The sequence below is a fragment of the Bactrocera tryoni genome, chromosome 1, assembly GCF_016617805.1.
Source record: "Bactrocera tryoni isolate S06 chromosome 1, CSIRO_BtryS06_freeze2, whole genome shotgun sequence".
NCBI classification, from domain to species: Eukaryota; Metazoa; Arthropoda; class Insecta; order Diptera; family Tephritidae; genus Bactrocera; species Bactrocera tryoni.
This window is the reverse complement of record NC_052499.1, coordinates 76,421,026-76,440,283: the sequence shown is the minus strand read 5'-3', so window position 1 is coordinate 76,440,283 and position 19,258 is coordinate 76,421,026. Positions and strand designations below refer to the sequence as shown.

The following is a 19,258-nucleotide window of genomic DNA, read 5'->3' as shown; positions in this document are numbered from 1 at the left end:
CATGATTTTGTTGTAATTTGGCTATGTATGCAATTTTATGCGCCTTAACATATGCAATGTTTTATTAGGAAATTATTTCTGCTTTTGCTAAGGGAGCAAAAGTGATACAATAATGTAAGCAATGCAGAAATCTAACGTGTATACTAAGTATATTCTTAGTGAGGATCGCTTCTAAAAGCAGCATCTCGAACCATAAACAAACCACGAGGAGAGCGTATATTAACTGTATTTGTAATAGTTTAGCGCTTAATTTTAAGTATTGCGCCTGAATGTAGGCAAGTTTTTCGTTGCTTACTTTTCGTATACAAAATTTCTGGTGATTCTTATGTGATATTGTATACTTTTTGGAACATTTTTTTCTAGATAGTTATAATGGTTTCGAGACTAACGGAAAATTGCATACTTTTAGGCACATTTTTTCTAAATAGTAAAAATGTTAGGTTAAGCCTTGAGACTAACCAAAATCACGAGTATCTCACATGGATAGATGGAACCCAAATATTAGTGATGCCTAAAGTACTTACATATGGATCAAAGCGTCAAGTACTGATGAAGCATGAAGTAGTCTGTGGAGAGCGATCTCCTGGTTTACTCGAGGTGTGGCATCCAACATTCTTGTAATCAATGTAATGGATTAATTTGGACTAATCTATAAAGAGACAACATGTAACTATAGAAAATTTAAATCTTTGATACATACTTTCAAAACTGATACAAAAATATATGCCAAGTTCCAACCTATAAGTAATTGCGAGTTTAGAGATCACGAAATTCAATACTAAAATTTTGTTTCCTAAAAACTGTGAACAGTCAACTTCATGTTACCCAGAACTGTCCCACATAGCATGATGTTTGTCTAAAAATGTACGCTCCCAAATGTATGCAAGCAAAATTGCCGCGATTTATTGCTTGACGAAAAGTTTTTCTATAAAAATGTAAATTTTTAATAAGCAAAATTTTTGCATTAAGGAACACAGTTTTACTTGTTCGCCTACAAAGTGGGTGGCAACTATTACACAAACACATATACATATTTGCATAGTGGATATGATATGTGCGCGCTCTTTGAAGTATGCAACACTGCGGTTCACTTCATTTGGATACTTTGGAAGTTGCTGCGCCTGCTCTCCGCAAATTCCCTACTTTTTTAACGGTTAACTAATGTATTTAGTGTTGTTGCCATTTTGATAGCAGCCATCAGTGATGGTCTCGTTTCTTTCTATCGCATACGCCTCGTTTGCTTGTGTTTGTTCGACTTCTCAGCCGCTCACTCCCAGCAAGCTCACGTTTGGAAGCGAACATGGTCATTATCATTTCAACAGCGCTCTGGGAGCCACAGAGAAAAACAACAGCAACAACAACAGCAACTCGCTGCAAGTGATAAAATGCGCATAATAATTTATGCTGAATGTACGACGACGATGACTTTTTTTACTACTTCGTCTCCGCAGCCTCCGCTACTTCTTCTGATTCTTTGTGTTGAAGACATTTTTCTACACACATATGTGTGTTTTTTTTATTTACAAGTGTATGTGTGTATGCAGAGTTTTTTTTCAATTTTCCTTCTCCTATCACTTCGGCAAAAGTTAGTGGCTGCTAGGGTATGCTGACTCTGGTGGTCGCGTCGTCCTTTCTCGCCTTTGAATAAAAACAAGCTGAGCGCTTAATGATGGAAATATTTCACAAAGCAAAAGTAAAGCAAAAATAAAGTGCTGAAAGGAATATGGTGATTATGTGGCAGAAGTCGAGCTATGATTTCCGAAGGTGTAGACGTACACGTTGCTGATTATTATTATGGTGATTCGCATTTTCATGACCAGCATACGATCATTTTCGGTGTACATCGGTTGATGATGACACTTTGCATATTTTATTATGCGTGCAATGACAAATCGGTGGGTCTGTTGAGAGAACGGCAACCTTACTTACATCACTAGGGGACAATACAGGTGTCTGTCTACTAACGACTCCCTTTATATTATTTTTTGTTTATGTTACAGAGCAAAGTTCACAGCTGTAGGCTAAATAAAAAAGTCCAACGCATATGATGGCAAAATTATTTTGTTTATTTACCAAAGATAATAATAAAAATACATGAAAAATTAATGGTTTGTGTGTTAAACTATTGAAAAGGTTTCACAAATTTTAATTGATGCGTATGGAACTAACCACGAATTATTTAGAGAAATTTGATGTGCCACAAAAACTTTGTAAACTTCTTCCAATGACACCTCAAAAATGATATTACATTTTATTTTAATTTTATTCTTCTGGAATATCCAAAATGAAATGTAAAAGTTTTTTTTTTAACTCCTAACTCTTTATATCACTGCAATTCTGGTGAAAATCATTGATCATTCGTTTCAACTCAATCAATATTTTTTATAAAATTACTTAAAAATCTTAAAACGGACGAAAAATCTTCTAAAATAATGGGGAAATATTCTATTAAAACAATGACTGTGATATTGCTGAATATTATTAGCCAGTAGAATAGAGGTTCAATACAATATTTAAACTGGAAATTGATTGCAGCTTAGAGCATTTAAAACTCATATTTGACACCACAAACATATTTGCTAAAAAAAATTTAACTAAATTTAAATTCAGGAAAGTGAACCAAAAGTAAAGAAGAAGAAAGAATGTATGAATTCCACTTTTCGGTGGGAGAAGAAAGTAAATTTAACTATGTTTAATGCCACCAAAGCACTCATTATGGGCACATCCTTGAGTTGAAAGCCAAGCATTGATCATGATCCCCGATTGTTGCCTATATTGGGTTGGCTTGTTTACTATAAATCGTACTCACATCAATCATATCGCTACACTTAGTGATCAATCCAACAGCTAAACATAGAATGCTTCAAATTACAGCAGAAGGGTAGGACAGAGACAATATCGTTCCAACAAATGAAAGTGTTAATTGGTAAGACACCACTGGCTTTTCTCTTAATGGAAAACTTCTCAAATAAGAGTAAATACATGCTTGACTTCCTACTATGAGATAGCATTATTAAGTAGTTCACTGACTATCCGAAAACGTTGCAGAAAGAAAGTATGGCCTTACTCCGCAATTCAGGAAGGCTTACTCGTAGAACAACTGAATTGACTCACTGATGAGAATGCTCGCTCTACCGATGCCACCCGAATGGCAGGACTGGAACACTGCATTGCTGTTTACCGCCGTACCATGAAGGTATTTGCTTCGCAAGGAACCGCCTACTTATTGCATTTTATACTGAGCATTGCAGACTCAAAAAGCACTTGTATAAAATGGGTATAGCCTCCAGTGGAACCTGTCTATTTTGCGACATAGAGCAGGAAACCACCAATCACCTGACTCTAGAGTACACAGAAATTTTAGGGGCAGGATCAAGACCCTTATATCTTTATATCCGAATAAGGATCACATCGCTTTAGCAGCAGCCAGAAGAATACTGGAATTCACCGGTGTGTTGAGCCGATGTGATTTGTTGTGAGAGAAAGAAGTGCACAGTCGATCTAAGTCGTTGTGCAAGCCGTAATTTATTTTATATTCTATCTTATCACTAAAAATATGAAGAGGAGATTTTTTTCTTCTCTGCCATGCGAAAAAATATTATTGAGATTTTTCTGAGATATAGCCTCGCTATTTTTTCACCATTTTGAAGCTATTCAGCAGACTTACTTACTCTCTAAAAGAATTACAAGGAATAATGGTTACGTGGGATCTCTAAGTCATGATAGATATTTACGTTGAAATTTTTTTTAATTGTAATAACCTGAATTATAAATTTTTTTCGCGGCAATATGAAATATTATTTTTAGATTTATTTAAAGAATACAAGATTTAATGTTAATTTTACAAAACAAAAATTTAAAGGCTCTTAATTAGAAGTACGTAAATTCCTAATTTTTACTCACCAAAATTTCACAAAGCTGAAAATGAAAAAAAATTAAATTTAGTTAAATTTTTACATATTTTACAAATTACAAAATATTTTAGATTTACAAATTTTAGTATGGAAAAACAAATAGGACATATTGCAGAAATGATACTATTTTGTATGAAAATGACATTTTGGTAGGAGACTTTTATTTAAATTTGATTTGAAAAGAAACTTTAAGTAAATTGTAATTCTAGAGAAAGTGTTTTCATTGTATTTCCCATAATACATATATGTATATGTATAAGAATGGGTAAAAAAACGATTTTTTTCCTCTAGGTACTCTGAAAAATATGTTCTTAGATACTTCTAAGAAAAAGTTTATATATATAAACTCTTATTGCGAAGTGCTCCGCCTTACAATTTTCTATTTTTTTATTACTGTAAATAAAAATTCATATCTCACATCCAATTACTTGCAAAAAAATGCCCTTTCGCAGATTTTGTAAGAAATATAATGCTCTACAAAATGGTAACTTTTGATGATTTCGTAAACCTAACCTATCAAAGGACATTAACTTTATTTGATTATTTTAAGACAAACACTTTTTTCGTGAATTTTACAACTGAATGAAAAGAATTATTATAAATCGGAAAAGTCATCGTTTTGTAGGAAATTTATTGTTCTAAAAAAATTCCTAATACTTGTATATATAGTATTATGTTATTCTTATTAATAACAGGCATAAAGTCAACTAAACGATCCCCCAACTTACCCGCTACTTTCTGCAGGCTCTACAGGCTTAATAGTGTAATAGATCTCACTAGGCGAGCATTCTTTGGATCAAAAATAAAACCCTTTTTCATAAGTTTTGATAGACGGCAAATCATATACAAATTAAGATCACTTTTCTACTTTTTTTTTTAGATGGTATAAATTTCTGAAACCACCATCACAAAAAAGGCGTCTTGAACAAAATGATTTCGGAGTCTAGCAGCTAAAAAAATGAATTACACTTTCTTTCATAGACTGAACAACATATGTAAATAGAATAATTTCATCTCTTTATCCTTAGTCCCCGAACTCCCCATACTTATACGTTAAAAATTTTAGAAGGACTCTTATTGTATTTGGAGCGGGAGCGAGTATTATTTCTACTGACAGGTCTATGTATATAAAAAATTATCATCAAAATTTTTCGAATAAAACAATTTCATTCCAGTTTCATCAATTATTAGTTAAATATTTTGAAATCTTACTAGACTGTTAGCGTTATTAATTAAGTGATGTAATATCTACTAAATAGCACACCTATTTCTCTGTACGTTGTCATGCACATATCTATACAAATTCAACAATAGTAATATGAAACCCATGTGTCATTATTTATAGGTTTCACAACAGTTTTGTCAAAGTGACAGCTGTAAAATTAAACCAAATTATTTCATATAGCACTTGTAGGCATAAGAGGCCGGTTGCATATTGCCGCATCTCAATTGTTTAGTCAACAATTGGCAGTGTAACAGAAGCACTTGCAACAACAGCAATAGCAGCAGCAACAGCCGTTCAAGCGCATTTGCAACAGTACGAATGACAAACACAATGAGATATCAACAAACAATAGCAGTTAAATGCACACAAGCACACATACAAGCGCAGTCATCTAAGCCTACTTATGCACATATGCTCATATATACCGCTATGTGTGTTTTGTGTGCGTTTGTATGCATAGCTGCAGTAAACAATGCGACGACAGCTGCTGCTCAGCATGCATTAGAAAGTAAAATGTCAATTGTTGGCAACTTTATTTATTATCACTTATACGCCATGGCGGCACTCATGCGAATGCTGTGCTGTGTATGCGTGCAAATCATGCTTGACATGCTGAGCTATTGGTCAAGCAAGCAAATTTACGCAAAGAGCGGCATACACATTTAACTTTTGAATGATGCAGTTTCGGATTATATACTAGTATATAGGTTATTTATGGATGTATGTATATGTATATAACTTCATGTCTTCAATGGTACTTTAGAAGTAAACAAAAAGTATTAAAGTAAGCGTAAATTAACATAGTTTGGATTGATAATTGATAAATAACGGTAAACTTTTACTATTTTCTCTCAAAAATTTCATTATTTTAATAAATTCTTAAATTCAATAATATTTTTTTTTTTTTGATTATTTTAAAGTTTTTTCTCAATTATTGAAAACAAAATACATATGACACCCATTTTACATATTAAAGAAGTAACAAACATCACTAATTTTGTAAAACAAAAATATATTTATTTATTTATTTTTATGAACTATAATTATAAATAATTACATTACATTTAGCAAGGCAACTAGTAACTAAGACTATCGGCCTAAAACAAAAATATAATAATTAGTTATAATTATTAGTTATATCTTTCCAAGCACGATACCCAAGAATAATATAAAAATCTATAATTTTTCATTGTTGAATTTTATACTACATTTTTTACACACTCAGACAAGCTCCAAACTTCGAAAGTTAAGGAAATTTAAATCCCTAAAACTCACTTTCTCTCTGACCAAAAATTGTGATGGAGGGCTTTAGAAAAGACCAAACTTGCAAAGAAATTCGAGAGCGTTCAACGAGCAGAGCTATGCAGCATGTGTGGTACTTTGAGGTCCACTCAATCCGTAGTACTTAATGCCATATTGCATAAAATGCACATAAGTAAATATCGTCAGAAGGTGAATAGCTGCGAAAGTTGATATCAGACTCTTAAAAGAATACATGTCTGAACACTCGGCTTTCCTCACAACTTTGACTTCATATCGGATCACATGTATCGTGGAGTCGTCAAACCAAACTTTGGCGGATCCTTCTCTGCCCATATACCGGCGAAGGACCTATGATCTTCTTTACGGATTAGTCACAGCTTGGGAGGAAGTTCGGTGGGGGGTTTACAGTCAGGAGCTCTCTATCAACTCCAACTTCAGATTTTTGATAATTACAGTGTCATCCAAGCCAAAGTTACAGCCATTAAGGTAGCAGTATTAGATAGATTAAGCTACCTGCAGAAGAAAAACTCAACACTTCCTTTTTGGGGCCAATATTAATAAATTCCCCACAACAGCATTAAATCCAATAAGACTTTTATTTTTTTAATTTGTGATTTTAACAGCTTAGATTTTCAAAACACGAATTAAATAATGTAGACAATTTTTTTACCCCTATTCATATGTTGAAAACCATGTATTGAAATCACTGTTCAACATAGAAAAAGATTGACAGTTGGGAATCAGTTTAATGTCTGAATATACAGCATGTTTGGTAGAAGAAAATAGGATCAAAAGCTTAATTTCGTTATTTGTGAAAACTTATCTAAAAGTAGTGAGTTTTTCAGAGAACTTCTCAATGCTTTTTGGTCTATTGCTGCGGGTAATGTTATATATACTTTATAGGTTCAAAACATTTTTCTAAAAAAACTTTCAATGTCTCCACCATCACTCACACTAATTCCATCTAAAAGTATAAAAATGGCATAAATTTGTAACTCTTCATTCATCATTCCGAAGCCTTATACTAAAAATTCATTGAAATTGCTTAAAAAATGTGGAAGAGAAAAAACGAAACACTTTGAAAAGCATAAACGCCTCCAAATACCCTTGTTAGGCCAACACCTTCGTCACGCCTTTATAGCCTTCTATTATACTTTTCATCTCATCCAGCGCTTATAAAAGTCACTACAAACATATTTATATATATCTATGTACATATACAGTATTTTGCTATTTTTTCTGCACACACTTCAGTACATTCTTCACTTCATCGCTTGTGAAAATTGCGAAAGAATTTTCCCTGCTGCTTAACAACCTAACAAATCCTTGAGTTTTTTTTTTTGTACTTTTTCCTTACTCACCACGCACACACACACACATTTACTCTCTAGCTACTGTATTCTTTCAATACATTTTTCATTTTTAAATAAGGCGACGGCGCAGCTTTTGCACCCTCACCTTGTGCTCGCCGTCAGTCAGACTGTCAGGCAGTCAGTTTCCTTTGAATTGACTACTTTGATTCGTCCGCAAGTCGCCATTTATTCGAATTTGTGCAATTTACTCGCTTCTTCCAACTCAATTTGACATTTGCATTTCTTACTGCTCACTTAGGCATTTCACTTTCGCCGACTTTTGGCAGACAAAGACGACTTGTCCGCTGCTGCAGAGTTTAAGGCGCACATATACACACACTCACAAATGAGTGTATTTGTGTTTGTGGCCAGATTGTAAGCAGCATTTTTTCAGTTTCTCTGCCAAACGGTAGTTAGTGGCAGGAGAGAAGAGCGGTGCTATTGAAAGAGGACTAACCAGTCGACATACCAACAAAGCAGGTTAACACTGTCAGCCTTAAGCTATGGCTTAGGGATTTATGTCAATTGTTCTTGGCCTGATTAGTTACTAGCTCTGCAGCATGTGTCGGTGCATGAGTATGTGTGTGCGGATAGCTGTCTCTTACTGGCATCATCAAACTGGCAAAGTCAACAATCAGCTCGGAGAAGGTTGTGCTCATAATACTTCGGCTGAAATGCGATGAGTAGCGATAAGTTGACATCTCCGATTTTCGGTTACAAATTGTATGCAAACAATTTACCTGTTTGTGGAAAAATAAGTTAATCTCACAAAAAAAGGTGAAAGCGCAAAAAATTTTGAATTTTCAAAGAAACCAATGACTTGCGTTGATATATATTTTAGGAGGCACGGGATCATTCGGATAACAATCGAATTCGGAGTTGATCGAATTCGGAGTTGATGCTTTGAGAGTAGATTAGTGTCTGCTTTATTTCAGAAGAAATCTTAAAAAAATATTATTATGAAAAAACATAAACAGACGAAGTTATGGTAACCCTCACGGCTGCATTTTTTATGCATAAAGCAATATCCGATCTGTACAATTTGTAAGACGATTCCACCGCTGTTTGGAAATATAATATATGCCACATTTTGCCAAGGAAATTTCCAAATAAAAAGTTAAGCCATACAAGGACATAATTTTCGTTGGTCAGTTTGTTTGGAAGCTATATGTTACAGTGGTGCGACTTGAACAATATGTTCGAAAATTGCGCCGATATAAAATTTCGACTTCGGGAAGCATAAGTCATAAAAATATGCTAGCCGAAAAAATTATATTCCTTTAATGAGATATTTTTCAAATTTACACTGCACTAAAAAAACAAACCCACTAGGGCAGCTGAAAACGTCGTTCCATTGTGATACCTTAATACTCCTAAGTATTGATCGAAAAAAGCCTTCTTTCATACAATTATGACTGTATGTAACGTTCGGCAAAGTTTCGACCGTACAGCAAGCACGTCTATTAGCCAGCAAGAATTCCTGCGATTACGGTCTCATCTTACGGGCTCATCTTTATTGAAAGCGAGTAGTTCACTGGATATCCATATTTCGCACTGAAATAGGGGAATATCGCAGTCAAACAGGAGCTAATTGTTGACCAGCGTCCGCTAAGCTCACGCGGAGTTCAGAGGCTCAGCGCTAGAGCAAAAGAAATTCAAATCCTACCCAATCCTATGTAATCGGAACAATATGGCCCTCTCTTGTATGCCCAGCTTTGTAGTTTTCTGCGATTCCGCTGTGACCAGACAGATGAGTCTAAAACAAAAATTAGCTTGATGCTATCTATAACGAGGTCAGAAACTCTTTAACTAACTCTGATCGCAAAGTTGTCGCTTTGATATGGGAGTGAATGATCACGTCCCTAGAAGAGGCTGGAGTTCAAAGCAATGCATCTACCACTATCTTAATATAGGCATTTCCAATACGGCTCTACAAAGGTAGGTTTCTCTTCAGAAGCATTTGTCATTTAATCATGGAAAGATATACAATCCAACAACGCGTCGAAATCATTAAAATTTTCACTGACTCCGAAAGTGGCCTCAACTCTAACGTCCTACGTCCAATTTATGGTCGTCATAATCGTTCTGTTAGATCAACAATTCAGCGTCTAGTGGAAAAATTGTAATCCACGCGCACAGTACAAAATGTTCCCGTGCCAGTGAGACAAAGAAGTTCCTGTAGTGTCGAGAATATTGCTGCCGCAAATCAGTCTCTCACACGTTGTTCTCAAGCATCTCTGTGACGTCATTGTGACGAATTTTGCGAAAAGATCTTGACCGACTTCCTTACAAAATCAAAATGACGTAAGAACTGAAGCCATTTGTCCACCAGAATTGTCGAATGCTCGTGAGTTGGGCTGAGCAACAATTTGAAAATAATCATCGATGATGCATCGAAAAATCATCTTCAGCTCATTTCTGACTGAATAGCTGCGTCAATAAGCAAAATATGCGTTATTGGTCAGGCAGCAATCCACACGTACTTTATGAGTCGGCATTGTATACCGAAAAAATTATGGTTTGTTACGGTATATGAGCCGGCGTCGTCATTAGGCCGTACTTCTTCCGTGATGATCACGAGAACGTTACTGTGAGTGGGAATCACTATCGCTCAATGATAACCGAATATTTTTGGCCCGAATTGGATGATATGGATATTGGACAACATAAGGCTCCATCAGGACGGCGCGACAAGCCACACAGCGAATGTCACAATCGACTTATAGAAAACGAATTTTGGTGAACGTGTTATCTCACGAAATATTAGTCATTTGGCCGCTTAGGTCATGCGATTTGACGCCATTCGACTATTTCCTGTGGGGCTACGTCAAGTCTATGGTCTATGCCAACAATCAAACGACGATTTATGAACATCGTACGAATATCGATCGTGAAATTGTAGTGACATCGGCCGTTTTATGCTTGAAAAAATCTCCCTTTGTCTCTACTTCGGCGGAACTCACTTGTCGTGAAATATTTGATAGTTTTACGGAAGATATTCTTGATTTGTTTCTTTTTTTTCCTGCAAACAGTCGAATCTCTACTAAATTTGAAAGTGATACATACATACGTTACAGGAAGCGACAAAATGATAGCTTTAAAAACTCTGACATTTACTTTCTTAAACATTATTTTTGGTTGGCTGCTGATTGATGTTTCAAGTATTTCACAACGAAACTTATTTCTGCGAGAAACTATCAACCGCTTTCCGTAATTTATAAATAATAGAGCCTCGGAAAAATACTTTCAGAAAAGGTAAAAAGATCAATTTTAATGTAATGAAATGATAAGATTTTATTAATAAAATACACTACGGAATAGTCTGAGAATAAATTTGATGTTTTTTTAAGGGTCACCCTAATGTGTATTGTTTATTTCAAAAAAAGTTTTTCAAAGTCTGCAAACTTTCAAGACGTTGACATTTGCCACGCATAAGCAAAGCTAATAATAAAATAAATTTCTTGCATATTTTCCATAATCAATCAAGCACCTCACCGAATTTCATTTGAAAAACACACTTTTCGCAACGCAACACTGACCATTTCTGACATTTTGCAACACGATAATCTCACGCCACCAACCTGCTGCAGTTCGCTGCTTTCAGGGCACTAATTTATTATGTCGTACACTTTCCGGTGATTTTTATTTTATTATATTTTTAACAAGGGATTTGCGTGCACCTCAACTCTAGGAAATTCAACTAATGACACGCTGACAAGCACATCCGCCCACCTTGACACTGGCAGAGTGACGGCAGCAACGCAGCCACACTCCCATTAGCAACCGGAGTGAGCGCTCACTTTCGCAGGCTCACGTAAAACTCGGCTTCACATTGGCGTCAGCTGTGTTGTGCCATCAATTTGGCACCTGCGAGCATTTCCGCTTCCCCTCTCCCCGACTCATTTGCCCACCGCATCGGCAAGACAAACGATTTGCGCTGCTTCAAATGAAATCTGCGCGTTGTGTCCGTCACGTCAAAGCGAAAATTAAAATTCACACCGCTGACCATCCCGCGCGCGCACCAAAGCGTCTGCGTATAGCCCGAAGGGCGCGCCAAAGACGTTGATTTACTGTTCTTATTATCGCGAAATCTTGAGAAATTTTTGAAGATAATCAAATTTAAGCGCTTTTGCGTGGCTCAAATGTTTTTGATTAGGCGAAATGCCTGGCCACATCACCCGCATGCCTATCTGTCTGTCTGCCTACCTGCTTGTCGCGGCTGCTGTTGTGCCTGTTTATGCATGGAAATATGCTTAGTATTCCGCGTATTTCTTGCTTTCTGGTCGGAGGCTTCAGCTTGGCGCAGTTAGTATTACATTATTTATTTTGCCTACCATACATATCCTCCACGCTTCCTTTTCTTGTTTCCTTTGCTTCACTTGTGTTGTTGCCTTTTCGATATCCTGTTTGTTACGCATCTTTGTTTTGATTGTAAAATTAAATTTTCTTACATGTTGACGTTGCATCCTGTTGTTGCGCGCCCCAAATTTGCTTTGCTCGCTTGTTTACTAATGCGTTGCATATTAAATGCCTTCACCGTCCCCCCGCCTGGGCGTAACATTCCGTAAGTGGATAATAAATTAGATTATTGCATAATTCATGGACATCAAATATTTCAGATCTTGATTTTTTAAGTGAAAACAATTTAGTTTCTTATTAAATTAAAAAGTATTTATGCAGAACTTTCAGAAATTTGTTTACGTCGAGTATTTTCTTTTTGTGCATTGTTTGAGTTCAAATCACTTTTCGTAATATCGAACGTGCAGAGTAAAAGTTTCGACTATGTCTCTTGGTTCGCCGGAGGTTTCAACCTCAGCTTTGCAAAGGCTGGACAGTAGAAGAAAAAGTGCCTGGATGTTTTCACCTCACCCTCCTCTATATAACTTTGATGTATACCAAAATTTGAACCTACCGCATGAATGCCTATGGGAAAATGTCCAATGAGACCCGGTAAGTACTTCGGAAGATCTTTTCTGTGTTCTATACTAAACCAAAAGGATCGCAAGAAGATCTCGCACTCGGAGATCCAATTTGGTCCCATTCCGATGTGCCCGGGACAACAGTGCCCAGAGTGGGCTAGCTCATCTACTTTTCAGTTGTCAGCAATTCCACTATGATGTAGCTCAATGCTGTTACTAATGAGGACAATCACTACTTGATTAGCTCTGAGCGTACAGTTAAGAATTTCAGCGCTAATATTGATGCTCTGCTGTCAGAGTTAATGCTTGCCTTCCCGCATAAGTACGCCTACTGCCAGCTTAACAGCAGTCACTTCTGCTTAAAAAACACTATACCCCAAAGCTAAGGTTGGTGGAGAGCCTCTTACAGTAAACTCCCCCTCTAACCTTCCCATCTAGCTTCGATCCATTTGAGAAAAGAAATGAGCTCCTCACTCCGGGAAATAAAGCCAGGGCAGAAATCTTTAAATAACTATACATATATAAGAGAACTGACCAGCAATTGTTCAACGTTTTTGGAGTGATTTTTCATTGAATAATATCTTTGCCAAAACCGGCTGTGCATAAAAGTGAATTTTGGCTTTTGAGCCAACTCTAGACGACTCAAGCCGCTCCAACTATATGTATACTGTTTTCCAAAGCAATTGGAGTTTTTAGTTTAGCTCTTAGTGTAGAAACTTTCTTCTATATAAATAAAAAATCAGAGCAAATAAAATTCGAAATTCAATAATCTCCCATTTTATTTCCTTTGGAACATTTGTTAGTTTCATGACATTTTTTAAACCTCTGTAGAACAATTCCTCGATTTCATTTTCGCATAAAAGTTACATTTTGCCAACTAATCGAACGGAATAAATTCTTTAGAGAATATCGGATCGAAAAGAGCGAAAGGTGAGTGTAGAATATTGGTAAAGATTGAGAAATTCCAACTTGACTATAAACTCTTTATATAAGTCCGAGGAACATGGAACTTCGTAGCCTCTAATATCCAATAGCTGCATGTTTTCACAAACCTATGCATTCGTAATATTTACCGCATTTTCTGGTTCGTCGCCGGTTTTAACACGGACTTACGGTTGTGCACAAATCAAATCGAAATTCTCAGAAGAAAATTTGGATGGCTCGGACATGTTCTGAAACGAGATCCAGACATAATCAGACGAAAGGCTATCGACTGGAATCCACAAGGCAGACGACTGTAACATAAAGAAGGAATTTGGACATCGAGTTGGAGTCAAATTAATAAACCAATTAATTGCAGCTCTTTATTCCCCGCGGGGCCAAAAGATTGCATTGAATATTTTAGTATTAGTTTTTTCCTTGTTGATAATTTAAAAAAGGCTCCAGTGAATATTTAAGCTTTTTTATCATAGACAAGATGTATGTTTATTGTCAAAATATTGTTTTAACTTTGTCACCTGTGAAAAGACTAATTGAAAAACCCAAGAAACAGGTTCCGCTGGAGATGCCAAACACACCGATTTTCCAAACCAAATCGTTCAAACGACAGCATCGAAGCAGTGCGTGAAAGCGTTGGTGACAATTCAGAAACATCTGCGTCGTGAAAAAGAATTTTAAATTTCAAGAAGCTCTCTACAGCATATACCCACTAAAGAAACGTATCTCCATTCTTACAAAATTCAATTAACACAACAACTGAAGCCTAATGGCCGTGCACAGCGAAGAATCAGATGTGATTGTCGAAAAACCAATGCATCTACAACGTCTCACTGTTCTATGCGGCTTTTGAGCTGGAGGCGTAATTGAACCATACTGGTTTGCAAATGATGCTGACTGTTACTCGTGCTCAACATCACAATATGATAACTGAGTTCTTTTTGCAGAAATTGGACGATAGTAATGTAGCACAAATTTTGGTTTCATCAAAATCAAATTGTCATCGAAAACTCTATATGTACTTTATGATTCAATAAAAAAATTACAAACGAAAGACTAAAAACTATGTTTTAATTCCAATTTTTCGTTAATTTTAGGACCGTCAGTAAAAAAGTGTAGAAAAAACTGAAGACTACTCAAACCAAAACTGATCTCGAAAAGGTTAAATTACACAGCATAAGTCCATGTATGAAAGTATTGTCCTTGCATAGTAGATTAGCCCTTGAAATAATTGTTCTAGTTTTTCGTTTTTTTCTTTTTAGCTACGCCCTTAAATCACAAAGCAATTACAATTACACAAAATATGAATTGGCCACTTTTTCCGAAACAAAAAGCGAAAGCTTGCCTTAATCGCAAAATAATTATACGAGCGTAATCCTTATTAAAAGTGGCTCAAAGCAACAAATAATGTAAATATAAACAAGTGCCGTTCATTGTTCGCTTTTCTGCAATTTAAATAACCCAAATAAATGAGAGCAAAAGTAAGAGTGCAACAACTACAACAATTGAAAAAGTTGTAGGACCGAGGCGAGTCGCACAAAGCTCACTAATTACCAACGCCGCGATAAAATCGAACGAATCAACAGCGCAAACAAGCAGCCATAAAGACAATAATAGCAACAAAAAAATCAACAAACAAATTAAACAAGCTTGATTTGCAATTTGCGAGTGCCCAGCGCCCCAAAGAATCAGACTGAGAGCGAACGTGGCAGGAAGTTGCAAAAAATTGCAAAAATGTAGGAGAAACTTTTAAAATACTTTGGTTTTTTTACTTTGCCTTCGTTCGCCTGGCGCGCTGTGTGCACTTCGGTGAAGGGCTGCACCACTCAAAAGTGGAAACATTAAATCACCCATTTACTTCTATTAAAAATTCAATTTGTACGCCAACAACTGCGCTACAACAAAAACAATCAAATGCCAGCACAAAAAAAAGCATGTAAGCAAGGAAACCAATAACAACAAGACGCTTCGGCGCTTGTACAGAGAAGACGCAACAGCAATTTACGTGGTAGCTGTTTTAGTAGTAACAACAACAGCGTACAACTAGACTGTAAGTGAAAGTGTGGCAAGCTGAGAAGTAAACATTCTAGGGCCACACTCAAGCCCCGTTATGCGCCATTGTTTTCGCTTTTCATGTTGCTTGGGCTTTCGGCGCATCCGACCCCGGCTGCTTGTTGTTGCCGCAAAAAATTTAAATATGAATTTGATTTAATTTTCTGATTGATTTATTTTTATGAAACTTTATTTCCCAGTACGCTTTGTTGCTGCTGTTGGTTATTTTTCAATTTTTTTTTGCATGCCGCCCTTTTTCAACCGTTTCGCTTGTTAAGTTTCCATTTGTGTGTATTTGTTCTTGCTATGCTTTTTTTATGTTTGTTGCTGTGTTGTGCGCATTTGTTAATTTTTTTTTTTGTTCTCAAAAGCATTTTTGTTTTGCCTCTCCTCTGCTGATCCTGCGCGATGTCGGCGAACAAAGGCATTTACAGCAGTGAAAAATCAAAGGGAAAACTACTTAGCCATTAACAACGCTGCAACAATAACAAAAATCATAAGTAAAAAGCTTGGAAAATATATATGTACATATAGGCGAGCGAAGTTAGAGATGAGAATGAGTGTCTGGCTACCACTGTTGATGTTATTGGTTCGACGCTTAGCTATAAACAAATTTCCAAATTTACCACGAAGTTCGATACTGATGAATCCAATTCCAGGCCACGATATTGTAAAAGCCAATAGGTATGTATATCATAAGACCAAATATTCAATGGATCGCTTCAAATCACCTCTCAAACGAAAGTGTAGAAGCCTGGCCCGTCACTTCTCAATGTTGAAATATAACTTTTTCTTGTTGTTATTGCAATATAGTAACAACAGTATCCTCTTATTCGGTTATCTTATATTTCTATTAGTATTATTTTCTTGTATTTGACTCTTATCTATTTATGTTTTTCACATACTCACGCCTAGATAAAGTTTTCAACTCTCAAGGGTCAATATTTCACTGAAATACGAAAGCGGCAATAACAGTAATATTCTATAAATAAAATCCCCAACTAAAGCCTCCAAATCTCTAACCTGAAATGTGTTAATGCATATTACAACTCAACAAAACTCACGAAGCGCAAATAAAAAGAAGAAAACCAGCTAAAAGCTAGACACAAACCGCAAGCCTGGGTAAGACTACAAAGAAAATTGAAAATGTTTAGCGAATACATACATACATACTTATTCGAAGCATTGATTTGTAACGATTAGATTTTCATCAATGAAAAGGGTTCAAAGAGTGGGAACTTGTTACATAAAATGTGGGATGCTTATTTAGTTCTTAGAACTCAAGGTCAACTTTTTTGCTTAAAAGTATTTGAACTTCGACACAGCGAAATGTTCTCGGGTTAAGCCATGACAAATTGTTCGGTAGTCACAGTAGTGATTTTTGTGTTTGAATTCAAAGAATTTCTGTTGGTGCTACTACTGATGACATATGCCATCAAAGGTTGTCCTCACAGTGCTTTAGTAAAAATCCACTAATGGAGCATCATTTAAAAGTTGCCAATAACTTTAATTTTAATTGTGGTTTAATCAAAAATTGGGTAACTGGGAAATTGTATTAATTTTATCTTAAGTAAGTGGATATGCAGTAGTCTTAATATATGGTATGAGCTTTGAATGGCCCCGACCGACAAAAAGCTGTAATAATGTTTCTGTAAAGAATGGTCAGCAAAAGTTATGGAAGGGTGGAATCATCTTTCTCTCCTCATCACTGCCTCCTCTATTTCCCGCCTTTTGTCAAAGTGAGATTCAACTGTCTTGGTAGACCCATCTTGGCGAACCTAGCGAAACCGTGATAGTTTTGAATTAAGCACGAAACGCTGATCAACTTTTAGAAATTTATGGGTAACTCAAAGAACAAATATTTGTCCAAGTAAAATCCAACGATTTTGGTTCAACCCTACGACCTAACCTAACACAATGTTATCACCAACAATTTTAAGTGATTGGAATACATATAATCTTTTCACAAATCTAGGCCGTTCTCACTGCCGTTAAATAGATGTTTTTGCCATTCAAGAATTCACATCGCTTAATATTAATTAAAAGAAAACTTTGTTATATAGTATTTTGTTATAAAAGCCGTCTTTTTTTAAATTTTTTCCATATTATGGAAATAATGCACGCATTTTTTTATTTGAGTAGTCGAAGAAGGTCAGGTGAATTCAGCTTCATTGCGTTTAATTCATTCGTTTGTTTACATTTTTTCTCTTTGTAGTGTCTAAATCAGCTGCGATAATGTAATAGATCCAATGCTGACAAGTAGATGGTGCTAAATCACAGTCGCACAGAGAGTTTTCGCTTAGATTAGATTCAAATTACCTCTGAGACGAGATTAACAACTGTAATTTTTGTATGTCGAAATCTTGTTAAATTTATAAGATTAGTGAAATAAGCGGCTGTTGGATAGAGCTGAAATCTTTTGATTAAGTGCCGGTCTGTACATGGTATAACAATCTAAAAATTAAACAATTTGAATAAGTAAATTTAATCTTTATGCATTCAGAAGAGAATTAAATGGCGCACCTTGTGTGAATGGTTAAGGACAGAGTGCACAGCAATAATATATAGAAAACAAGTAAGGAAGGGCTAAGTTCGGGTGTCACCGAAGATTTAATACTCTCGCATGATAAAGTGATAATCGAGATTTCCTTATACGTCATTTACATATTTTTCAAATACCGTATTTTTGTAAAGTTTTATTCCGCTATCATCATTGGTTCCTAATGTACTTATATACTCGTATTATACAGAGAAGCATCAGATGGAATTCAAAATAGCGTTATATTAGAAGAAGGCGTGGTTGTTAACCGATTTCACCCAATCGTACACGTCATCAGGGTGTTAAGAAAATATCATATACCGAATTTCATTGAAATCGGTCTAGTAGTTCCTGAGATATGGTTTTTGGTACATCAGTGGGCGACGCCACGCCCATTTTCAATTTAAAAAAAGCCTGGGTGCAGCTTCCTTCTGCCATTTCTTCCGTAAAATTTAGTGTTTCTGACGTTTTTTGTTAGTCGGTTAACGCACTTTTAGTGATTTTCAACATAACCTTTATGGGAGGTGGACGTGGTTATTATCCGATTTCTTCCATTTTTGTACTGTATGTGGAAATGCCTAAAGGAAACGACTCTATAGAGTTTGGTTGACATAGCTATAGTAGTTTCCGAGATATGTACAAAAAATTTAGTGGGGGGCGGGGCCACGCCCACTTTTCCAAAAAAATTGCGGGCAAATATGCCCCTCCCTAATGCGATCCTTTGTGCCAAATTTCACTTCAATATCTTTATTTATGGCTTAGTTATGACACTTTATAGGTTTTCGGTTTCCGCCATTTTGTGGGCGTGGCAGTGGGCCGATTTTGCCCATCTTCGAACTTAACCTTCTTATGGAGCCAAGAAATACGTGTACCAAGTTTCATCATGATCTCTCAATTTTTACTCAAGTTACAGCTAGCACTGACGGACGGACGGACGGACGGACGGACAGACAGACATCCGGATTTCAACGCTACTCGTCACCCTGATCACTTTGGTATATATAACCCTATATCTAACTCTTTTAGTTTTAGGACTTACAAACAACCGTTATGTGAAC

The 19,258-nt window shown here is 36.0% G+C and overlaps 1 protein-coding gene across 5 annotated transcripts in view; it reads right to left on the bottom strand.

Moving 5' to 3' along the window:
- Nucleotides 1-19,258, bottom strand: part of LOC120777855 — a 223,317-nt gene that overhangs the window by 187,107 nt on the left and 16,952 nt on the right. The window contains exon 2 of one of the 5 annotated variants that reach the window (XM_040109398.1): nucleotides 3,904-3,918. The exons of the other annotated variants lie outside the window; for them this stretch is intronic. The gene's annotated coding sequence lies outside the window, so the exon portion shown is untranslated. The remainder of the gene's footprint in view (nucleotides 1-3,903; nucleotides 3,919-19,258) is intronic. 5 annotated transcript variants of the gene reach the window in all.